Source organism: Cucurbita pepo, chromosome 18 (assembly GCF_057944985.1).
Source record: "Cucurbita pepo subsp. pepo isolate OVF chromosome 18, ASM5794498v1, whole genome shotgun sequence".
Taxonomy (NCBI): domain Eukaryota; kingdom Viridiplantae; phylum Streptophyta; class Magnoliopsida; order Cucurbitales; family Cucurbitaceae; genus Cucurbita; species Cucurbita pepo.
Window position 1 is genome coordinate 3,858,456 of NC_141815.1, and position 26,609 is coordinate 3,885,064.

The following is a 26,609-nucleotide window of genomic DNA, read 5'->3' on the forward strand; positions in this document are numbered from 1 at the left end:
TTTTCAGTTTTATATTTGATAGGGTTTCAACACATCAAAATTAATTAATATATTAGGTCAAGTTTACAATTATGCTACCATTCTTTTTTAGCCCTACCATCATAAATATGGTTAAAAAGTAGTGAAAGAAGTATTTTCTTCGCCCAATTATTCTACCATTCCTTTTCAGTCCATGACTTCGAGCATACCTACGGTAAGATACTCGTATTCACGTCGTCCCTTGCTCTTTTCTTCACTGTCAGCAAATTTACAATTTTTGAATACTGAGGTATAAAGATGGTCGAATTGTGTAGGTACAAGACACTACAACGTCGTGGGAACGTAGGCAATGATGTTGATGATCAAAGAGATAACCTATTTCACACACGGTATTTTAGTCAAGGAGACTTCTTGTAGTCTTGTCATTGATAGTGAAAGTTGCACCAATGTACTAAGTACCATGTTGATCAAAATGTTACAAATTTCAACCCAACACCATCCTAAACCTTACAAGTTTCAATGGCTCAATGATAGGGGAACAATGAAGGTAGTTTCTCAAGCTTTAATATCTTTTACCTTGGAAAAATATAAATATAAAGTTCTTTGTGATGTGTTTCCAATGCTTGCCAGAGACATATTGCTTGGTCAACCTTGGCAATTTGATAGGAAGGTCATGTATGATGGTTATTTGAATAGGCATTCTTTTATAAAAGATGAACTACTCTTGTACTTTTGAGTTCTGCAAATGTATTTGTTGATCAATTAAAGTTTGAGAAAAAAAGAATATGTTCGTGGAGAAAGATGGAAAGAAAAACAAGAATTGAGTGAAAAATTAGTAAAAACAAAATGAAAAAAAGAGATGAAATTGAAAAAGAAAGAAAGTGAGTTGTTTGGCCATGGTGAGAAGGACAATGTTTTCACAAAAAACCATCTTTGTACTTATGTACAAGGACCAATATTTGGTCTCTAACGATAACAACTTGTCTTTGCCTAGTGTTTTAATCTCTTTTACAGGAATTTGATGGCGTGTTTCAAGATGAAGTACCGAAAGAACTACCTCCCTTAGAAATATTGAACATAAAATAGACTTCATTCTGGGGGTTGTCATTCCTAATAAGCTAGCTTATAGAGTCAATCTAACTGAGACTAAAGAAGTTCAAAGGAAAGTGAAGGAGCTCATGGGGAAGGGCTATTTATAAGAAAGTTTGAGTCCATGTTCTGTATTAGTCTTACTGGTACCAAAGAAAGATGAAACTTGGCTCATATGCATGGATAATAGAGTCATCAACAAAATCTCTATTAAGTATTGACATTCTATTCCTAGGCTATACGATATGTTTGATGAATTGCATGGTTCGTGTTTATTTATAAAGATTGTTTTGAAATCTGGATATCATCAAATTAGAATACATGTAGGATATGAATGGAAAACAATTTTCAAAATTAAGTTTGGATGGTATGAATAGCTAGTTATGCCTTTTGGGTTAACCGATGCTCCTAGTGCATTTATGCATTTAATGAATACTGTTTTGAGAGAATATTTGGGAATGCATGTTGTTGTGTATTTTGATGATATTTTAATTTATTCGAAAACTTTGCTAGAGTATGTATAGCATGTTAAGTCATAGAAATTTCATGCTAATTTTAATAAGAGTAGATAAAGAGATAAAATCATTAGGGATTTGCCAACACAAAAAAAAAATGTAAGTGAAGTTTGGAGTTTTCATGAGTGAGTTAGCTTTTATAAAAAGTTTTAGCACCCTTGAAGGATGGAGTGAAAAAAGAATGTTTTTAAATGGGAAAAAACACAAGAGAATGCCTTCAATGTACTTAAGAAGAAATTAATAATGTACCATTACTTGTTTTTCGTGACCTTCATAAAACTTTTGAGATGGAATGTGATGAGTGGTTTATGCATAAGTGCTGTTTTATGCAAGAAGAAAAATCTTTGGTGTATTTTAGTGAAAAACTAAATGTTGTAGCATTGAACTATCCTACTATGATAAAGACTTGTTTGCTTTGGTTCGTACATGGCAGGTGTGACAACACTACTTATGGCATAGAGAAATATGTATCCACTCTGATCATGAAAACTTGAAGTATCTTATGGGTCAAAACAAACTTTATGGTAGAAGATTTGCTTTTAGGAAAAGCAAGTTGTGTATTCCTAAATGCTCTATAAGAGCTTTGCTTGAAGAGGAGCACACATGGCTTAATGAGACATTTTGGGATATATAAAACTTATAATATGTTACATAGACACTTCTTTTGGCCAAAAATGAAGCATGATGTTAATAATTTTTTGTAGCCAATGTGTTTAAATGCAAAAAAGCTAAATCAACCAAATGGATGGTATATTGCCCTAACAAACTTTGGACTAATATATTTATGGATTTTGTTCTTTGTTTGCAACACACTAAAAAGGGTGATAGTATTTTTGTTGTGGTAGACAGTTTTAGTAAAATGATTCATTTTATTACATGTAACAAGACTAATGATGCAAAGCATGTTGCTGGTTTATTCTTTAGGGAAGTAGTAAGATTACGTGGAATCCCTGGAATCATTGTTAGTGATAGGGATGTTAAATTTTTAAGTCACTTTTGGAAAGCCAATTCGGATTCACATCGCCTATAGCCGGGCAACCTATGTTGAAGTCTCTGGCCAAATTTTGAGAAGAAGGTTTTAGAAAACGACGGTAGAGAGATTTTTGAAAGAGAGTTTGAAAGCAAGATTGAAAAAAGGCTTTCAAAGCAATGTTATAGGCTATAAATGAGAAAAGTAACACGAGGGTAGTAAGAATTGACGATTACTTGCACTCTCTATAGTACATTTTAAGGCAATTCAGGTCTGACAGGCGTTGACGTTATTTCTTCGAACAATCATACAAATTCTGGGGAGGGAGAGTTGAGGACTAGGCACATCTCCCTATAGTACATTTTGAGGCGATTTAGGTCTGAACAGTTTAGATATGATTTCACGGAACAATAATACAACAGAAAATACAATAGTAAGACAATATAATATGAAATCAAATAAAGGGCTTGGCGTGACATTGGAAACATGTCTTGGACGAGCATGGCTGTGACATTCTCACCCACCTAATTGGTTAATGTCCCTGCCAACTAACTATTTTTTAACTCAACCATAAGTCATTAATTTACTTTAGGGCATGTAACATATATCCAGGGAAAAATAAAGTTGGCATAACTTTGTTCTTAACCCTCTCATCAGGCAAATCTATGGACAACAAGGCATAATCAAGCTCACCTGCTCAATAAATCACAAAATTATCATACAATTCATGCTATGGTCTTCAACAAATCAACCTTAGAGTTTGATTCATATATGCAGAAGACTCTTAATCATATCATTGGCTAAATCACTCAAATACTCGAGTTTCCTAGCCTTAGCTATCAAATCTCATGCTCAATTTGTTCATTATTCATGCCAAATCATCATATGCCCAATCCTAATGCCTCCTCTAAGTATTTATTGCATAAACTTCCATTTGTCTATTTGTTTGTATGTTGACTTCTTGAACTTGGTTCGGCCTTCAATAATTTTTCAAATTTTCTATTGGGTCATAAATTGAGTCGAATTGTCATGAAATCACGGCAAAATGAGTCCGAAAGTTTAAATTGAGAGGAAAAAAAAAAAGGAAATTTAGTTCAATTGGATTAACGTCAGTCAAAAAAACCTATTTTGTTTAGTCCAACTGGATTGGTGACTATTGATAGTCTTAAATGCAAATCCATCAAAGTCAACAAACAAGCTTCGATTCTAATTACGAGGAATCCGTTTATGGCCACAGATCCGTCATTAAAGTTACTCATAATATTGAGAAGGGTCATTGATGTTAACTTGGAGGGGCATTTCAAGAATTGAACTCGGGACCTCTTACACCAAAATAAAACAAAATATTGTTTTATTGAATGTATAATCATTACTTTTTTTTAATAAAGAAAGAGAGTATTGAAATCTAGGAAAATGGAAGAATTTCCTCCTTATATTTATATTAAGATACTTTCTCACTTGTTTCACTCTTACTTTTAGTAATGGAATTTGTTGATAATAAGATTTGGAAGAAAAAAGAATAAACTTTAAATTACTACTCACAAACATAAAATAGGTCGAGATTTGAGCTTATGTTACTAAATTCAAAGTTCAATGTCCTAATCACTAGACCATGGGACCACGAATATTTACAAAATTTGTGTGTAATAAATCTCTGAACTTAATAAAATAAATAGTATCTTTATATATTTTAAAAACTTTGAAAATGATTGATGGGTTCTCCCTTCTTTTTTTAGTTTTGTATTTGATAGGGGTTCAAGATATTAAAATCAATTAATATATTAGATCAGTTTACAATTATTCTACCATTCTTATTCAACCCAACCATCATAAATATGGTTAAAAAGGCACTTAAAGAAGTATTTTCTTTGTCCAATTATTCTACTATTCTTTTTCAGCCCATGATCATAAGAATCACGATGTTCCAAATGTTCCAACTGTACCTATTACACCATCTAAGGCCAAGAAGATTCAACAAGCATTTATACTTCATTTACAAAATTGGATAGACTCGGTTCAACCATCATTTCATGTGTTACAAGGTGATTGAATTGAGAAATGACCATTTGGAGCTTTCGAAGTGAATATTTGCACGATTGAAGAGCGAATGAAGTTGCAAGCATCATTTTATGAGTTGTTAGAAAACATTATTTATTATTTTTAATTTCATAAAGTTTGTAATGGTCAAATTGACCTCGTCTTTTGTGGGGATTTAGAAGGGGATCATGATTGAATCACTACCACTAACTTCTTTTGTGGAGAGACGGTAAATAAAATTAGAGTGTGAACGAATGAAATTGAGATCTCAAATTGAGACTTTCACCCTTAGAAATCCGAGCATCATCCTTGCCATTTCTAAGTTTCAAGTAATTCTTGTTGTAGATTTCATTTGAGCCATTCAATCAAGCCTTGGTTAGGTTGGATTGTGGAGTGACTCAATTTAGAACAAGGTTCCAAATCTTGCTTCTAGATCTTCGTTCTTAATAATCTAATTCTAGCCTTATCTTTTGGTTGATAGGAATTTTGTATAAGGAGGTGTTAATTTCATTTATTCAAGGGTTCTTGCTTCAACAAAAGCTTGGATCGTTGGGGTTTGGATTAGGGTTGCCTTATCACATGAATCCAACCATACCCATGATAAGATACTCGCATTCACATTGTGCCTTGCACTTTTTTTCACTGTCAGCAAACTTAAAATTTGTTAATACTAAGGTACAAAGATAGTGGCATTGTGTAGATGCGTACAAGACAGTACAACGGCGTGGGAGCGTAAGGCAAGCCAATAGGAACTCACCATAGTTGAGATCTAAATGGAGGAGTGATAGAAAAAATGGAGTCAAAAGGTCTCGAGAAGAAAGAGAAAGGTAGACAGAAAGACTCGTGAATCAGGCGAAGAAGACAACGGGATATGGTCAGATTTGGTTTGAACTTCGGCAACCCATCACTACAGACAACCCACAGCCCATCATTCCTTTCGGTTGGTGACCCATTTGCTACCCATGGCTCAAACAAGACTCACTAAGGAAGTTGCCAAAGAAAATTTGGAGAAAATCGAACACAAGAAGCTTTCTTAGAAAATACGTATGGAAATCAATTGAATTTAAATATATACCCTAAGTCAAATGTGAATTAATGGTACATGAAAGAAAAATATTAAGAATCGTGAGGTAAGGGAAAAACTAGACGTTTTGCTAAAAAATTAAGTAACATTAAATTAACCCCATAAACAAGCTCCGCTTCTTATTAAATTTTAATACTCGACATATGATTCTGAGTTAAACCAACGTATGAAATTTGGTAGCCATTGAATATTCCTAAGATGGTAAACTGAGAGGAGGTTTAAAATGACCATAATGCCATTCGCCCAAAATAACCTCGTTTTACAACTTTTGAGACATTAAGTAACATGGAACTGTATAGATGACCTTGAAAGGGAGTTATCAAGTTACTAGTAAGTTTTCACGCCCATCGAATCACGTTAGGTTGTTCTTTAATGTTTACCTAAATTAAAAACTAATGAGTTTTGATGCTACTCCATGATATAATGTATAAGCCTATGTTCATTTATAGACCATGTTCTAAGAATAACTATGTAACGACCCGAAAAAAAAACAAAAGAAAAAAAAAAGAAAAAAAAGAGATAATAATAAGAATAGGTAAATAATAATTAAAAAAAAAAAAAAAAAAAAGTAAATTATCACTCCCTCTCTCTCCACCTTCCCCAAATATCTCCCCGACACCTCCTACAACTGCAAAATGATCTGAAAAAAAAAAAACGAAACAGAAACAAGAAATGGCTGATTTTGAGAAGGGAAAAATAAGAGAAGGAAAGAGATGAGACTAGAGGGTTGTGTCAGAAGAGACATTATGATGGATTTAGAGGGACCTCATGCATATTGTATGTTCATAAGCATAGGACTACTTCCCCTAGAGATGATGAGTGCGGACGCGCACCGTATGATGAGCGCGAATGCGCACAGGTGCGAACGCACACAAATGAGGGTGTTCATGAGGCGCATGACACTATGGGGTTCCGCTGACCTCCGGACGTTGCTACAGATTAGCTTGACCAGAGGGTCCAGGGGGTGTGCGAGCGCCCTGGGGATTCACACTCGTACGTGTGAGTCGTGTGTAGGGAAGTACTACACATCCAATTTGTCCGAGACTAGAGGCCACCCCTAAGATGATTAGAGATAGGTCCCTAAATCATGATTGCATGTGTTTGCATTTGCATGGCCCCTATAGCGGGGCCACTTACTGAGTATTCTTTGAAATACTCAGGCCGTGTGCCAAATCATTTTTCAGGTAAAGGCAAGGCGCACTTGTACGGAGGACGGTGGCATCGCGAGCAGAGACTGTGGCACGTGCATAGGGTAGATTCATATTTAAATTTCTAGTCTTAAGTTAGAATAGGTTGTTTTGCATTTCATTGTTTTAAATTATTTTGTATTTGTTTTTGTTTTCTCTAAATTTCAATATTTCATATTTAAACACGTTAGACCATGGCTGTGTTTTCCAGAGAAGAGGCTGTTTTAAACGTTTTTTTGAAGTTTACGTTATCAATTATGTTCATGTAAGACTTATATTTCCGCATTATAGAAGAGCATGAGACGTTAGTAGCGACTCTGAATATGTGGAAATTTAGGGTCGTTACAGTTGGTATCAGAGCTCTAGGTTTTAGATTCTGTAGACTAGCCTACAATGTAGGCTTGGCACGTTCCATGGTCCCAACGTCGATGCCCTGTCACCGTCAGGTACGCCTTGCACAAGATAAGAAAAAAAAAGAAACGTTTTCAAACTTGCATGCATTTTTATGTTAATGTTATTGAAATTGTTTCGATATTTCACGTATTTATTTAAGAGCATGATCTGATGTGTTGCATGCTGAGTGATTTTGTTTGCAATATGATGTGAACTTAGTAGATGTGATGCATAGCATAATTTCATAGGTAATGAGCCTTAGACTTAAGAGATGCTATCTTGGTTTCTAGAACCATGCTGCCCAGACCATGCGATAGAGTAAGATGAGGAAGAGGACGACCTCCTATTAGAGATAGAGGACGAGGTGAGACTAAAGAGAGCCCACCTCGAGAGGGATCAGAGACAGGGTTTGAATTAGAACCCTTATTGTATGTATGGTCGGAAAGCAGCCCCTGAGAGGGTAGACGCAGTAACTAAGGATAGAGTAAAGAATGACCAAGCAATAGTAGCCGACCAAACTCTAAGCATAGTCCTACTAGTAGTAAAGATGACCGACTTCGACGTAGTACTAGGCATGGATTGACTAGCTGCAACCCATGCTATTATAGAATGTCGCAAAAAAAAAAAAAAAAAAAAAGTGATATTCTCACCATCGGTGGGACCTAGCTTTAAATTTAAAGGCACAAATGCTGGGGCTACCCCAAAGGTAGTCTCGATGATGAAAGCAAAGAGATTAGTCCAACAAGGCGGTTGAACTATATTAGCATGTGCCATAGATGTAAGAGGAAAAGAAAAGACTCTAGAAAACATGTTCATCGTAAACGAGTTCCCAAATGTGTATCTGGATGACCTATCGGGAATACCCCCTTCCCGAGCAGTCGACTTCATCATCGAACTCGAGCGGGAAACTGGGCCTATTTCTAAAGCACCCTATCGCATGGCGCTAGCAGACTTGAAAGAACTCAAGGTGCAATTACAAGACTTACGGGATAAAGAGTTCATTCGACCTAGCATATTCCCCTAGGGTGCGCCAGTGTTGTTTGTTCAGAAGAAAGATGGATCGATGCGTTTGTGCATTGATTACAGAGAGTTAAATAAGAGAACAATAAAGAACAAATACCCTCTGCCTAGAATAGAAGACTTATTCGATCAACTAAGAGAAGCAACAATATTTTCTAAGATAGACCTGCGGTCAGGTTGTCATTAAATAAAGAGTAAAGAAAAAGACGCACCAAAGACAGCATTTAGGACAAGGTATGATCGCTATAAGTTCGTGGTATGTCATTTAGCCTCAACAATGCTTTAGCTGTGTTAATGGAGTTAATGAACCGAGTGTTCAAGGACTGTCTAGACACTTTTGTGATCGTGCTCATTAATGACATCCTAGTGTACTAAAAAACAGACTTGGAACACCAGGAACACCTCTAAAAAGTCCTAGCCACCCTAAGAGAGAACAAGTTGTATGCCAAGTTCTCAAAGTGTGAATTTTGGTTACGATAAGTCTCTTTCTTAGGATACGTGGCGACAAAGGGTGGAGTATCCATAGGTCCTACTAAGGTCAAAGCGGTCACGAAGTAGGAACGCCCAACTTCGGTAACATCAGTACAGAGTTTCTTGGGACTAGCGAGATACTATCGAAGGTTCGTGTAGGACTTCGCTAGAATAGCCTCGCCTTTGACACAGCTAACGAGAAAAGGGGTACCATTTATATGAAATGATGCTTGTGAGGCAAGCTTCCAAAACCTAAAATAGAGATTGGTAACCGTCCCGGTATTCACGGTTCCCAAGATCTCAGAAGAGTACGTAATCTATAGTGATGCCTTCAAAGAATGGAATAGGATGTGTGTTAATGCAACACGTTAAAGTTGTTGCATACGTGTCCCGTCAACTAAAAGAATACGAAGATAATTACCCTACCCACGATCTGGAGTTGGCCGCTGTAGTGTTTGCGCTGAAAATTTGGTGACACTACTTGTATGGAGAGAAAATTCAAAGTTTAACCGATCACAAGATTTTATATATTTCTTCACCCAGAAAGAGTTAAATATGAGACAGAGAATGTGGTTAGAATTGGTGAAGGACTCGATGTAGATATCCAGTACCACCCTGGAAAAGCAAATGTGGTCGCAGACGCTTTGAGTAGAAAGGTGGCCCACTCTTCGGCCCTCATTACGAGGGAAGTAAGGGTACAAAGAAAATTTGAGGGAGCCAACATAGTTGTAGCGACCGAGAGAGTCATGGCACAACTGGCCCGACTTACAGTGCAACCTACACTTAGGCAAAGAATGGTTACCTCCCAACGAGAGGATCCAAACCTACAGAAAGTCTTAAGCCAGCTAGCTGAGAGTCTAGTAATGGATTCTCAAAGACCTCAGATGAAGGGCTATTGTATCAGGGACGCCTCTATGTCTCGATAATAGAGGAGCTAAGGAAAGAAATACTAACGAAGGTCACAACTCGCCATTTGTCATGCACCAAGGAGATACAAAGATGAATTTAAAACAACACTTTCGATGGAAGAGCATGAAGAGGGATGTGGCCAAGTTTGTGAGCAAGTGCTTAGTTTGTCAACAAGTGAAAGCTCCTAGATAAAAGGCAGCGGGGTTGTTGCAGCCCCTAAGCATACTAGAGTGGAAGTGGGAAAGCATAGCAATGGACTTCATAGTAGGATTACCCAAAACGCTTAAAGGCTATACAATGATCGGGTAGTTGTCGATAGGTTGACCAAGTCGGCACACTTCCTGCCTGGGAAAGCTACATATACAGTTGACAATTGGGCAAAGCTGTATGTGAAAGAAGTAGTAAGACTACATGGAGTCTCAGTATCTATAGTGTTGGATCGGGACCCACGCTTTACATCAACGTTCTAGCTCAAACTTCAAAAAGCGCTGGGTACCCGCCTCAACTTTAGTACCGCCTTTCACCCCCAAACAGATGGACAAACGGAGTGTTTAAACAAAATTCTAGAGGACATGTTATGCGCTTGAGCACTAGATTTTAAGGGAAGTTGGGATTCCAAACTCCACCTGATGGAATTCTCGTATAATAATAGCTTCCAAGCAACTATTGGAATGACACCGTTTGAGGCTCTGTATGGAAAACGGTGTAGGTCCCCACTATGTTGGGACGAAGTAGGCGAGAGAGAGTTAGTAGGACCCAAGATGGTTTGACTCACCAATGAGGCTGTCTAGAAAATTCGAGCGAGGATGCGTACCGTTCAAAGTAGACAGAAAAGCTACGCCAATGTAAGGCATAGAAGCCTGGAGTTTGAGATAGGAGACCCAGTATTCCTCAAGGTGACACCTATGAAAGGTGTCTTGAGGTTCAGACGTAAGGGCAAGTTAAGTCCTAAATTCATTGGACCATTCGAGATCCTAGAGCGAGTTGGTCTAGTAGCGTATAAGTTAGCCCTACCTCTAGCCCACTTAGGAGTACACGATGTATTTCACATGTTGAGGCTGAAGAAGTACATTACGGACCCTATCCACGAAATAGACTACGAACCACTCCAACTCAATGAAGATCTGAGCTACGAGGAAAAACTAGTAAAAATCTTAGCTAGAGAAGTAAAAACCTTAAGCAACAGGAATATTGCGTTCGTTAAGGTACTAGGGCGGAATCACCACAGCGAGGAAGCCATGTGGGAGAGTGACGACGAAATAAGAGAAAAATACCCCGAGCTAGTACAAGAGTTTGAGACTTTCGAGGACGAAAGTTTTTTTTAGGGGTAGACAATGTAACGACCCGAAAAAAAAAAAAGAAAAAAAAAAGAGATAATAATAAGAATAAGTAAATAATAATTATAAAAAAAAAAAAAAAAAAAAGTAAATTATCACTCTCTCTCTCCACCTTCCCCAAATATCTCCCCGACACCTCCTACAACTACAAAATGATCTGAAAAAAAAAACGAAACAGAAACAAAAAATGGCAGATTTTGAGAAGGAAAAAATCAGAGAAAGAAACAGAGGAAAGATCACAGATTTTGGGAGAGAAAATTGGAGAAGACCAGTAATCGGTAAGTTAGATCTTCTTTTCTTTTATGTTTTGGCAGAGATACAAAAGTTATGTTAGATCTCTTTTTAAATTATTTAAATTTTTTGATATCGGATAGAAAATCAAAATCGATTGAAAATGGCTTTGTGAATTGCATCTAAATTGAATCATCATTTGAGAGAGAATAAAATCATAATTGATGGATGCATGAGCCTCTCTACTGAGGAAAATTAAAATAGATTGAAAATGACTTCTCGAATTGGACAGTCATTTCGGAGAGAGGAGAAAACATAATAGATTGAAAATAGCTCCCGTTTAGTTTTTAGGAAAGAGAAGAAAGATAGAAGAAAATAGAATAGCAAATCGCTTTTGTTAATGAGAGTAGTTTTTAGGAAAGAGAAGAAAAAAAAGATTGAAAATGGCTTCTGTTAACTGATAGTCATAGTAATGAGAAAACAGAATTGATTGAATATTATTTTATAATTGCATAGTCATTCGTATGAAAGAAAAAGAGGACAGAGAGAGGAGAAATAAAAGTGGTACAACAGTGAGAAGGAAAATGGAAGAGGTGAGAAATTATTATTATTTGTAACAAGAGAATATAATATTATAACAAACCATAGTTGGATTGAATGATTGAAGCACCATGAAATAATATTGACATGTTTTCAATTTAAGTTTTACTACCCAACCAAAATTTAGAAACAATGAAAACGTGGAATTCGATTTTTACTGAGACCGTTTTAGAGCTGTATTTCACATTGTTAGTTGGATTATTAATTAAAATGTGAAATGCTAACGAAAGGTGACGAACGGTTCGATATGAAGCGAACTTTAGCAACCTTTGGAGCAGCTCACGAGGAACGGGAGCTTACGTTAATTAAATTAGGGAATACTTCGGCTAAGGCCAACCAAGTAAGTGGTCTTACTACAGGATAGACTAAAAATTGTATGAGTTACGATGATGTATGAACTATATCATACAATGCGGTATGTGAGTTATGATGATGTATGAGTTATGATGATGTGTGAGTTAGGATAATTGATGATGTGCTCAGTATATATATATTTTGAAGAATGTCGTACTTGATATGTTTGATGTACTTTGTGGCAATATGATGAGTATGATGATTGCGTGACGTTTACCTTCATATGATGATGTTTTTCATATTGAGCATGCTATATGATGATGAGTGCCATATTGCATCATGTCGTTAGATCGACATAGGACACAACCCTAAGAGCGTGAAAATGATATTAATATAAATATCCACGAGTATCTGTTACCTAGAGTAACAAAGAGATGAGACTAGAGGGTTGTGTCAGAAGAGACATTATGATGGATTTAGAGGGACTCATGCATATTGTATGTTCATAAGCATAGGGCTACTTCCCCTAGAGATTATGAGTGCGGACGCGCACCGTATGATGAGCGCGAATGCGCACAGGTGCGAACGCACACAGATGAGGGTGTTCATGAGGCGCATGACACTATGGGGTTCCGCTGACCTCCAGACGTCGCTACAGATTAGCTTGACCAGAGGGTCCAGGGGGTGTGCGAGCGCCCTGGGGATTCACACTCGCACGTGTGAGTCGTGTGTAGGGAAGTACTACACATCCAATTTGTCCGAGACTGGAGGCCACCCCTAAGATGATTAGAGATAGGTCCCTAAATCATGATTGCATGTGTTTGCATTTGCATGGCCCCTATAGCGGGGCCACTTACTGAGTATTCTATGAAATACTCAGGCCGTGTGCCACATCATTTTTCAGGTAAAGGCAAGGCGCACTTGTACGGAGGACGGCGGCATCGCGAGCAGAGACTGTGGCACGTGCATAGGGTAGATTCATATTTAAATTTCTAGTCTTAAGTTAGAATAGGTTGTTTTGCATTTCATTGTTTTAAATTATTTTGTATTTGTTTTTTTTTTCTCTAAATTTCAGTATTTCATATTTAAACACGTAAGACCATGGCTGTGTTTTCTAGAGAAGAGGTTGTTTTAAACGATTTTTTGAAGTTTACGTTATCAATTCTGTTCATGTAAGACTTATATTTCCGCATTATAGATGAGCATGAGACGTTAGTAGCGACTCTGAGTATGTGAAAATTTAGGGTCGTTACAACCTAGGATCAATTGAATATCATGGTAAATAAGTTGCTAGGATTCAAACCCAAAAGTGACTGTTATCTCCCATCACGCGGTGTGCGACAATGCCCCTATTCTTTTTTTATGTGGGAGGCCCTACACTATGTATCATGAGCAAGATGATGAGGATGGTCTCCTATTTCCCTTACTTAGATGAGATACATGCATCCGAATTTACAATCTGGATGAGATGATCGTGATAGCACCACTCATGTGTTTAAGGGAAGAGAACTAAAGATTACTTTAGAGAAAAGTTTTTAGGATCAGTAAGTGACAGGTAAGATTATAAGCTCTAAGTGCCAAGACTCTCAAGACACAATAAAAGATAACATCCTAGCTTAAGGTTGCCATTAAGAGCCTACAAGTAGGCTACTTATTGACTTTTTATTCAATCCATGTTTACATTTTTTTTTTCAGGCTTGGAGTTGGTCGTGGATGGGAGCGAACTTTGGAGCGTGGTGATAAGACAATCATAATCTAAGCCCAACCATCGAAGTTTTTGTTGAATACAAAACCCTTGAATAAAAGAAATTAACTCTTCCTATACAAAATTTGGAACAGCCAAAAGATGAGGCTAAAAGTAGATTACTTCTTAAGATCAAAGATCTAGAACCACGATTTGATACATTGTTCCAAGTTAAGTCACTCCACAATTGAACTTGATCAAGGCTTGATTGAATGACTCAGATGCAATCTACAGCAAGAACGACATGAAACTTAGAAATGACAAAGATGATGCTCAAAGTTGTAAGGATGAAAGTCCCAATTTGAGAGTTAAATTTCATTAATCAAAATCTGCATTTTACATAATAATTTGTGGGTATTTATAGTCTTTCCACAAAACAAACTTTCAATTGTTCAAATGCCCACTAAATGGTCATTCCTTAATCGAATCAACTTGTATCACATGGAATGGAGGTTGAATCGAGCCTATTCAATTTTGACGATGAAGAATGAATGCTTATTGAATAATTTTGGTCTTGGATCGTGTAATAGATCTAGCTGAAACACTTGGAACACTATGATACTTATCAGAGGGCCATAGACTAACCTTCATTTTAACTTAGTATATGTAACAGCCCAAGCTCACCGCTAGCAGATATTATCTCTTTAGGCTTTTCCTTTCAAACTTCCCCTTAAGTTCTTACGGTTTCCACACCCTTATAAAGAATGTTTTGTTTCCGTCTCCAACAAATGTTGGATCTCACAATCCGCCCTCCTTCTGGACCCATCATCCTCACTAGCACTCATTTCTCTCTTCAATCGACGTGGCAACTCACAATCACCCCCCTTTGAGGCCCAGCATCCTTGCTGATACTCGTTCCTCTCTCCAATCAATGTCGGATCTCACAATCTACCCCTTTTCATGCCCCAGCATCCTCGCTGGCACTCGTTCCTCTCTCCAATCGATGTGGGATCTCACAATCCACCCCCTTTGGGGCCCAGCATCCTCGCTAACACTCGTTCCTCTCTCCAATCGATGTGGGATCTCACAATCCACCCCTCTTTGAGTTTCAGCTTTCTCACTGGCATACCAACCAGTTTCTTACTCTGATACCATTTGTGACAATCCAATCCTCTTTGCGCTTTCCTTTTCAGACTTTCCCAAAAGGTTTTTAAAATGTGAGCGGCAAGGGAGAGGTTTTCACACCCCCCTCTTCAATGAATTTGAGATCTAACAATCCATCCTCCTTGGGAGCCCAATGTCCTTGCTAGCACTCTTTCCTCTCTCCAATATATGTGAGATCTCACAATTCACCCGTTCGGGGCCCAGCGATTGTACCACATTCACTCTCGAGTGAGGCAAGCAAATTTGGATTCGTGTCACCTACGGGCCAAGCAATGTATGCTCAAACCTCTGGCCCGATTTTGAGAAGAAGGTTTTAGAAAACAAGGGCAGATAGATCTTCGAAATAGATTTTGTAAGAAAATTTGAAATAAGGTTTTGGAAGCAATTTTATAGGCTATAAGCGAGAAAGGTAATACAATAGCTTAGATAGTATATTACTTCCAATAGGAAGAACTAACGATTAGTCACATCCCTCTGTAGTACATTTTTAGGCGATTTAGGTATGGCAGGCCTAGACATGATTTCGCCGAACAATCATGCAAATTTTGGCTTGGTCGAGTTGACATTTAGTTGCATCCCCCTATAGTACATTTTGAGGCTATTGAGGTCTGGCCTGGATATAGTTTCGCCGAACAGTCATACAAAAGAAAATACAATAATACGATAATATAACATGAAATCAAATAAAGAGTTGGCATTGCATGGACATGTGGCCATTGGGCTATACGCCTTGGACGAGCATGACCGTAACATCATCCCCCACCTAATTGGTTGACATTCTTGAAATGTTATAGACTATAACCTAGAAAAGAAACACAAAGGCTTAGATAGCATATAACTTCGGGTAGTAAGAATTGACGATTATGTCCAATCCAATTGGATCGGTGAGGTCAGGTTCAAGTAAAGCAATTTAGGTCGGTTAACTAAAACCATCTTCTTCCTCACAATACCAACTACTCACCTACACTATGATTCTCCTTCAACCAGTCACTATACTCGCTCCACGAGCAATGATTGTGTAACACAAGTCTGAGAAATTAGTGTTTTGCCCATTTTGTCCTCCATGCCTAATTAGGGTTCGGAGGACTAATGAGGAGGAAAGGAAAAAAAAAGTAAAAAAGAAAAAAAAAGAAAAAAAAAGAGGGTTTTAGATAAAAAGAAATAGTCATTCGATCCAATTATGAACTTGAGACCTCTCACACCCAAAGCAAGAATCATACTACCAAACCAAATGCCCATATGTTTGCCATTATTTGTTATGTTTGATTGTGATAAGCGCCTACAATGCTGGAATTTGCAAAGCTAGAGGTTCTTCTAGAATCCTTGCAAAACGCTCACAGAGAAAGCTAACTTAACGGATTGATTTCAACCAAGAGCTGGTTAGAAGATGAATGACTTTTAGATCGAACTTGGAATCTATGATGGTCACTCTTAGATACCAAGACAATTCACTCCAGAATTAGCTTGATCAAAACTAATTCAATGAATCGGTTTAAACATCAAACCTAAAGCAATGTTTGAAAAAGAATAACACCAAAAGGTTATCAAGAAAACACAAAGGTTTTTTTTCTGTATTCAACAAAATCCATCCTAACATGAATATTACATGCCTTTAAATAGGCCCAAAAGATAACCCTAACAAAATAAAATTCAGCCACCAACTACTAATAAATGCTATTAAATACAAATGGAAGAAAATAAGGCATTAATAAATTATTCAACTACCAAAGGCAAGTCTTCTAATTACTTTCTATAAATTTCTTTTATTGGTAATTAAACTACTAAACGCAAGTCTTCTAATTACTTTCCAATATCAGCCACTCCATTATTTTCTTGATTTGATTCTTGAATCTTCTTTGTATTGCTTCTTGTAATTGCTCGTTCGGGTACATGGAAGTGATAAGTTGTTGGATTCATATCATCCCCCCTTTCTTTAAAAGGATTTTTCCTCAAATCAAATTCTTCATTCTTTCCGGACAAGAACTGAATATTGTTTTTTTTTCTCACTTTTTTTTTCTCACCTTTACCTTAGTTTCTTCTCTCCACTGTTGTTCTTCATATTCTTTTCTTTTCTTCTCTAATTTCAATTGGTCACAATGTACTTCATATGGAGACAACGGAAGTAAAGTAAATTTCTTCCCACACAAAGTAAAAGTATACTTGTTCATCAAACCATCAAATGTTACCTTTCTATCATATTGCCAAGGTCGGCCGAACAAGATGTCCCCCGCATGCATTGGTACGACATCACAAAGTACTTCATCTTTATATCTTCCAAGAGTAAAAGAAATAAGAGCTTGGGAGTTTACCTTAATTTCTTCATTGTTTGTCAACCATTGAAGTTTATACGATTTTGGATGTGGATGGACAGATAGTTGAAGTCTTTTTACAAGGAAGCTGCTTACCACATTTGTGCAACTTCTACTATCAATCACCAAGCTGCATGGGTTTCCTTTGATCAAACATCTTGTGTGGAACAAGTTTTCCCTTTGATCTTCAAAATTTCTCTCCCTTGATTTGAACATTGAGTACCCTTCTTGTGATCAAAGATATGGAATTACCTTCTTCAACATACTCATCATCATATGCTGCGATTTCTTCCACAAGCTGTGAATCATGATCCTCACATTCATCATTTGAACCAAGTATACCATTCCTTATCACCATAACTTTTTCATTAACACACTCTTTGCTCATGTGTCCAAATCCTTTGCACTTCCAACATTGAATAGAACTAGACTTTTCTTTTACCGTCTTTGAAGCTTCATTCATTTTACCATTGGAACTCTCAGCCTCCACTCTTTTAGCAGTCACAAACTTTTCTTTTGGTGACATCGAATCATTTCTATTCACAAAACTATCCTTGTTCCAAGTTTTAGAATTTGAAAATATGCTAGTTCGTGATGTGTACCTTTTTGAATGCTCTTTGTCTTCCTTCAATTGGTCTTCAATTTTGAGAGCATAATGATACATGTCTTCCAGATATGGTGGTGGATTTCTGTCAACAAGATGAAAAATTTCTCGATTCAAACCTCCAAGGAATCTAGACATGGTATCTTCTTCTTCTTCTCTAACATTTGCTCTTTCCATCATAGTTTCCATCTCATGATAATATTCCGCCACAATTTTTGTTCCTTGCCTCAAACCTTGCAATTTAGTTTTCAAATTTCTTTCATAATGTTTTGGAACATACCTTTTTCTCATGGCTTCTTTAAGTTCTTCCCATGTCTCTATTGGATCCTCCTCTTTTCTTCTTCTCTCGGATTTGAGATGTTGGTACCAATCACCGGCATGATTGGTAAATTCGGCAATAGCAAGTCTCATCTTCTTATTTTCACTATAGATGTTGCAATCAAACACATGTTCTATCTTTCTTTCCCACTGCAAGTATGCCTCAGAATCTGTCGTTCCACAAAATGGTGAGATTTTGAGTTTAACTCTCCCATCTCTATCTTCATGTACTTTTTCCATCCTTCTAGGTTGCATAATAGTTGCATGGTTATTTCTTCCTCTCCATCTTCCTTCAACTTGTCTTTCATGTACTACTATTCCTTCATCTTCTTGTAATGTTCGTTCTTGTCTTTGTTGTTGCGCCCTTCTTTCTTGTCTATCTTCCATCATCATTTCCATCATACCTTGAATTGCTTGAAGAATGGTTGTATTAAGATCTGGTATTGGTGGTACTCCTTCTCCATTATGTGACATTTTGTTATCAAGGGACCTCTCCACACTTCTCACAAAAATTTCACTCAGGGACACTCGTGTTTAACACTCAAAGGTAGGCTTTTGGTACTAGGTCAAGAATGTAAAGTCTGGTTTTTTTTTTCGATAATCTGAGAGAGAAAAAAAAACTTGATAGAAAAAAAAAATAACAATAAAGATATTTCACCTCTAGAGCGGCCAACGAACGTCGACCAAATGCTCTGATACCAAATGATAAGCGCCTACAATGCTGGAATTTGCAAAGCTAGAGGTCCTTCTAGAATCTTTACAAAATGCTCACAGAGAAAGCTAACTTAACGAATTAATTTCAACCAAGAGCTGGTTAGAAGATGAATGACTCTTAGATCGAACTTGGAATCTATGATGGCCACTCTTAGATACCAAGACAATTCACTCCAGAATTAGCTTGATCAAAACTAATTCAATTAATCAGTTTAAACATCAAACCTAAAGCAAGGTTTGAAAAAGAATAACATCAAAAGGTTATCAAGAAAACGCAAAGGTTTTTTCTGTATTCAACAAAATCCATCCTAACATGAATATTACATGCCTTCAAATAGGCCCAAAAGATAACCCTAACAAAATAAAGTTCAGCCACCAACCACTAATAAATGCTAATAAATGCTATTAAATACAAATTGAAGAAAATAAGGCATTAATAAATTTCCTTAATTGGTAATTCAACTACTAAAGGCAAGTCTTCTAATTACTTTCTATAAATTTCTTTTAGTGGTAATTCAACTATCAGCCACTCCATTATTTTCTTGATTTGATTTTTGAATCTTCTTTGTATTGCTTCTTGTAATTGCTCGTTGGATTCATATCAGATTGAATGTGTAATCACTATTTTATTAATAATGAAATCCATGTAAAAGTATTATTATCCTACCTTTTAACTCTAAACCTATGCAAAATTTGATTATTTAAAATTATGTTTATGGTCAGTAACCATAGAGGAGAAAAAAATCGTTGAAGTTTCCATAATATAATTTTTAATTTGATAATTTCACTTTAATCATCAATCATGAATACATAAAGAAAATATTAGAATTTAGATAGACGATGTGAATTGATATAAAAAAAAATGGTAGTAAGAGGGTTGTCCCTTGCATCCTCGATATGCATACTTCACTATTACAACGCCCATATGAAATAGAATAAAATATAAAATAGGTCCCATCGAGATTTGAACTCGAGTTGTTGGATTCAAAGTCCAATGTCCTAACCACTAGACCATGGGACCACAAATATTTGTAAGAATTTGTGTGTAATAAATCTCTTAATTTCAAAAAATAAATAGTACCTTCATATACTTTCAGAACTTCAAAAATTACCGATGTGTCCTCGTTTTTCAGTTTTGTATTTGATAGGGTTTCAACACATTAAAATCAATTAATATATTAGGTGACGTTTAATTATCTACCATTCTTTTTTAGCCCTACGATAATAAATATGGTTAAAAAGTAGTGAAAGAAGTATTTTATTCGCCCAATTTTCTACCATTCTTTTTCAGCTCATGAGAAGCATACCCACGGTAAGATACTTGCATTCACGTTGTCCCTTGCGTTTTTCTTCACCGTCAGCAAATTTACAATTTTTGAATACTGAGGTATAAAGATAGTCGAATTGTGTAGGTAGAAGACACTACAACGTCGTGGGAACATATGGCAAGCAAATAGGGACTCACCATAGTTGAGATATGAACAGAGGAGCGACGGATAAATGGAGTCAAAAGGTGTCGAGAAGAAAGAGAAAGGCAGACAGAAAGACGCGTGAATTGGGAGAAGAAGACAACGGGATAGGGTCAAATTTTGTTTGAATTCGGGCAACCCATCACTACAACCAACCCACGACCCATCATTCCTTTCGATTGGTGACCCATTTGCAAGAAGTTCAAGAAACGAGGCTCCGAACACCAGACAAGAGGTAAATAAACATCTTTGAGTTTTCTGAATAAATACTTGAGAGAATCGATTGGATTCTAATATATAACCTAAGTCAAGTATGAATTAATGGTACATGAAAGAAAAATATTAGAACAGTGAGTTAAAGGCCTAAATCAGATGTTTTGTTAAAAAGTTAAGTAACATTAAATTAACCCCTTAAACAAACTATGCTACTTACAAAATTTTAATACTTGGAATATTATTCTATGTTAAAGCTACGTATGAAATTTGGTAGCGATTGGATATACCTAAGATGGTAAATCGAGAGGAGGTGTAAAATGACCATAATGTCCTTCGCCCAAATCAAGTTACAAGTAAATTTTCACGCCCATGGAATCACATTAGATTTCCCTTTCATGTTTAGCTAAGTTAAAACTAATGAGTTTTGATGCTACTCCATGATATAATGTATAAGCCTATGTTAATTTATAAACCATGTTCCTAGAATATACTTAGGATCAATTGAATACAATGGTCAATAAGGTTGTTAGGATTCATACCCAAAAGTGACTGTTATCTCCCACCACTTGGTGTGCAACAATGCCCCTATTCCTCTTTTATGCCCTGCCCTTTGTATCATGAGTAGGATGATAGGGAGGGCCTCCTATTTCCCTCACTTAGATGAGATACACAACATCAGAATTTAATAGCAGGATGATATGATCATGATAACACCACTCATGTGTTTACGGGAAGAGGACTAAAGGTTACTTTATGGGAAAGTTTTTAGAATCCATAAGGGACATGTAAGAATATAAGCTCTAAGTGCCACGACCCTGATAACTCAATAAGAGATAACATTCTAGCTTAAGGTTTCCATTAAGAGCCTACAAGTAGGCTATTTATTGACTTTTTATTCCATGTTTACATTTATTTCAGTTAACTAGGAGTTGGTCGTGGATGGGAGCGAACTTTTGGAGCGTGGGTGATAAGGCAACCCAATCCTCACCCCAACAATCCAAGCTCTTTTTTGAAGCAAAACCCTTGAATCAAAGAAATTACACATTCTTATACAAAACTTGGATCAACCAAGAGATAGTTAAAAGTAGATTACCTCTTAAGGTAAAAGATCTAGAAACAATATTTGAAACCTTCTTCTAAATTGAGTCACTCCACAGTTGATCTTGATTAAGACTGGATTGAACGACTCGGATGCAATCTACCACAAGAATTGCACGAAACTTAGAAATGACAGAGATGATGCTCAAATTTTAAAGGGTGGAAGTCTTGTTTAGAACCTAATTTTATTCACAAAAATTCTCCTTTTTACCCCGTAAGTTCTCACCTTTTTGCTCTTGTAACTACAAGAAGTTAAGGAATTAAAATAATAAAGAAAGTGTATCACTTTTGAAGCTCCAAATGGTACTTCTTCAATCAAATCAACTTTTATCACATGGAATGGAGGTTGAATAGAGCCTATCTAATTTTGAGGATGAAGAATGAATGCTCGTTGAATATTCTTGGTCTTGAATTGTGTAATAGGTCTAGTTGAAACATTTGGAACACCTTGATCCATATCATCTTCCCCCTCTTTAAAATTATTTGTACTCAAATCAGAAAATCATAACCTACATCAAAATAACTCAAGTAAGCGATATTGATAGTAAGATCAATTTTATAGGTATTGTTATTAATTCTTTCAAGAACTTTGTAAGGGTGATCCCCTCTTGAATGTAACTTTGTTTCCTTTGACATGCAAATCACTCCTTGCCAAAATGTATCCAAACTCAATCATCGGGGTGAAAAATGTGTTCTTTTCGTCCTTTGTTAATTCTTGAAACAACTTTAAAATTTTGTTTCTCAATCTTCACGTTTTTGTAAAGGGTTTTGATCAAATCTTCCTTGCTTGTGCTGCTTCACTCACAAAAATATTAGAAGGAATAACAAGCAAAACCAAAGGAGTAAATGGATTAAAATATTATAAGGAATAACAAGCAAAACCAAAGGCGTAAATGGATTAAACCCATAAACATCTTTCAAAGGAGAACAATGAATGGTACTATCAATTACTATATTATATGCAAACTCTACAAAACCATTAGTCCCAAGACTTATATTCTATTAACCACTCACTTTTGTTCATCATTTTACTCCAGATTAAGTTAGTACCACTTCCTTTTGTTCATCATTTTACTAAAGACTAAGTCAATAGGTAATAATATATCTAAAAATTCCATGTAATTGTTACTACTTCCGTAAAGACTAAGTCAGCAACCCTTCAAACTAAAATTTTTCTCGAAAAAGTTTTATAAAAAAGATAATGTAACGCCGTTAGATTTAATATATATATATATATATATATATATATATATATATATATGTATGTATTAAAAATAACAAAATAAAGAAAAGAAAAAAAAAGCTGACCAGCTCCTTTAATCTCCCTGTCCATCCCCTAAAATACCTCCTTCATTGAGTATCAATAATTCAGCAAAAACAGAAATAGAAAGAAAATATTTTTATGGAGGAAAAAAATGCATATAATGGAGAGATGTTATACAATAATGGAGAGATGCTGAAGGAAAAGGAAGATAGAAATTTAGAAAATTATCTTTGAATGATCTGAATTAGAAATTATCTATCCTAGAGTCCATTAAAATTGGTCCACGAATAGATAGATAAGTAAGAGGGGAAAAGAAATATCTGGAAGACATATTCAAATAAAAAAAAAACTAAGATTTGGATCGGTAAAACATATTCAAATAAAAAGAAAAAAAAATATCTATGCTAGAGTCCATTAAAATTGGTCGACGAATAGATAGATAAGTAAGAGGGGAAAAGAAAGATCTGGAAGACATATTCAAATAAAAATAAAAAATTAAGATATATTCAAATAAAAATAAAAAATTAAGATTTGGATCTGTAAAACATATTCAAATAAAAAAAAATTGAAAAACAGGATGAGAAGATTTGGCAAAGAGGATGAAAAGGAAGATCTGGAAAACATATTCAAAAAAAAAAAATAAGATTTGGGAATAGTAAAGCCAAAGAAAATTTGGGAATAGAATTAAACTTTTTAACAGAATGAAAAAAATTTGGGAATATTTTAACAGAATGAAATGATGTGAGTATTAAACAATTTAGATATAAGAGTAATACATGGATACATGGAGAGAGAGAGAAAGAATTAAACGATTTAGATATTGAGTAGATACATGGATACATGAAGAGAGAGAGAAAGATTAGATTTGGAAATAGTGAAGAGAAAAAAAAAATCTGTGAATAGAATTAAACTACTCGACATAATTAAACTATTTAGATATGGGAGTAAAATTAAACCAACTGCTTAAAAATTTATAAAATTAAACTCCTTCCACGAAGTGATCAAAAGAATTAAATTTAAATGGCCGATAAAATTAAACCAACTGCTTAAAAATTTATAAAATTAAACTCCTTCCAGGAAGTGATCAAAAGAATTAAATTTAAATGGCTTAAAATAATTAGATACGGAGGTAGATTGAACAACACAAGAGAATTAGAGTTCAAAGAAAAAAAAAACAAAAGAGAAGATTTTATGAGAGAAAAGAAAATTAGAACGGGTTGAATAATTAGATATGGAGGTAGAATTGAACGACATTAGAGTTCAAAGAAAAAAAAAACAAAAGAGAAGATTTTAGGAGAGAAAAAAAATTAGAACGGATTGAAAATGGCAAGTACTGTTCATATGGCAAGTACCGTAAACAGAATTAAAATATAACATAGAAGAGAAATAAGTGAGGGAAGGAAAATGGAAAATATGAGAAATTATTATCTTTGTATGTATAGGATATAACATTAAAGGTTGAATTATACAAGCCACTTGAAATATTAATAAAATTATATTGACATATTATTAATTTAAGTTTTAAGTTTTATTATCCTATATAATTTAGAAACAATGAAAACATGGAATTCGATTTTTATTGAGACCGTTTAGAGCCGTATTTCACATGGTTAGTTGGATTATAAATTAAAATGTGAAATACTAACAAGAGGTGACAGTTCTAGACCATGAGACATTCCAAAAATTGAACTTAATAACCCTTAAGCTTAAGCATTTCATTTATTGAGGGGAACCCCTTGATTTTTGCCTGTCTCCTTTAGAATCTATTTCAATTCTTAGTTCTTATCTAGTTTAGTTATTGAGACAATTGAAAAAGATTTTTACTTGTTGAGGGAATCCTTTGTCCATGCCTTTAATCATTGGGTTTATCCCTCAGAACCGTATAAGAAGTTTTCTCCTCGTACCGGCTCGAGGAAATTACCTATTAAAATGTCACATTAATGGAAGTACAATTAAGAATTAAGGTCTTTTAATTCTACTTATCAACAAAAGAATTAAGAATCTGTCTCTTAGACCTCTAGCACCAAATGCTAGAATCATACAACTAGACCAACAATATTCTTACCATTATTAGTTAATGTCTTGCTTTAAAGTATATTCTTACCATTATTATTTATCATATTCTTCTTTTATCCTTTCCATTTGCTTCAAACGTCTTTATTATTTTCTACTCTATAAATCATTATATTTTGCACTACTACCTCCAAACTCATATATTTGAATCAGAATCATTTTAGTGAAGGATTGTAATTCCTTATGCCATTTAATAGTGTTATTGAATGAAACTTTTCAAAGACATTTTTTAAAAGAAGACGTTCGAGACGCTCGTAAAGTTACATCTAATAAAGCAACTGCTTTGGAGGTTAGACCTCATAGTTTCACTTCATATGTTTTACACATTTTTTCACATCACTTTAGCATGGCCTATATTGAATGATCTTGTTATTTGATGGGAACTTTTTATATTGAAAAATGTTATTTGTTTTCATGTCACTTTGTTAAGATGCCAAACTATTCGAGAACTTGAGGGATTAATGTTTGATTTCTTACTTATTTGGCCCCTTTCACGTGGATATAAACCTCTAACAAATAGATAATATTTTTATAAACTTTCCGATTTATATTTTATAGTTTGAACTTTTAAAATATCTAATATATTGTTGCTTTAATATTTGTGTTAAGTTAATACTCACAAACATAAAATAAGTTCCACGAAATTTGAATTTGGGTTACTTAATTCAGAGTCCAATGTCCTAACCAACTAGACCATGAGACCACAAATGTTTATAAAATTTGTGTGTAATAAATCTTTGAACTTTAAAAAATAAATTGTATTTTCGTATACTTTCAAAACTTTGAAAATGATTAATGTGTCCCCATTTTTTTAGTTTTGTATTTGATAGGTTTCAACACATTAAAATCAATTAATTGATTAGATCACGTGTATAATTATTCTATCATTCTTTTTCAGCCCTACGATAAAAAATATGGTTAAAAAAGTTTGAAATAAGTATTCCGATTATTGGATTTGGGACCCTATCATCTTTATTTCCGTCATTTATTTGATCTTTCAAATATTATTAATGAAGAAATGGATATTAATATAATCCATGTGCAGTATTCTTATCATACATTTTAGTTTTAAAAACATGCAAAATTTGATTATTCTAAAATTATTTATACTACTAGGTGTAATGACCATTGACAAGAGAAATAAATTTATGTAAAGTTTTCGTTTCTTGGTTTACCTGCTTATCCTTATCCAATGACCACCAAATTTCATATATAACATCAACATGCTATAAGATGCTCAACATTAGAATTTCATATGCAGAGGAGTTCATTTAGTGGGTTGTTTTAACGTTACTTAAATCTCGAGTAATTTGCTAAGTTTGTTTTTTGAGTTTTTCTTTCATATATCTTTAATTTATATTTGGTTTAGGGTTCATATGAAAACCCAAGCGATTGCTACAAGTATTTCTTAAGAAAAGTTCAAGATGGCTACTTACCTCGTTGTCGACATTCAAGACTTCCGTTCTTGAGCTTCCAATATTCGAATTACCTCAAATTTTCTTCCACAGAATTCTGATTGGGTCTAGTTTCTAGAACAATAAATTTTTCATCATATTTGGTCCGTAAGGGAGTTCAAATTA

The 26,609-nt window shown here is 35.2% G+C and overlaps 1 non-coding gene and 1 pseudogene across 1 annotated transcript; both read right to left on the reverse strand.

The window, feature by feature from the left end:
- LOC147787061 (cytochrome P450 CYP72A219-like) overlaps positions 1–26,609 on the reverse strand; it is a 54,064-nt pseudogene that overhangs the window by 15,852 nt on the left and 11,603 nt on the right.
- On the reverse strand, positions 19,859–19,930 carry TRNAQ-UUG (transfer RNA glutamine (anticodon UUG)). The gene has a single exon. It is a non-coding gene; the product is annotated as a tRNA-Gln (tRNA).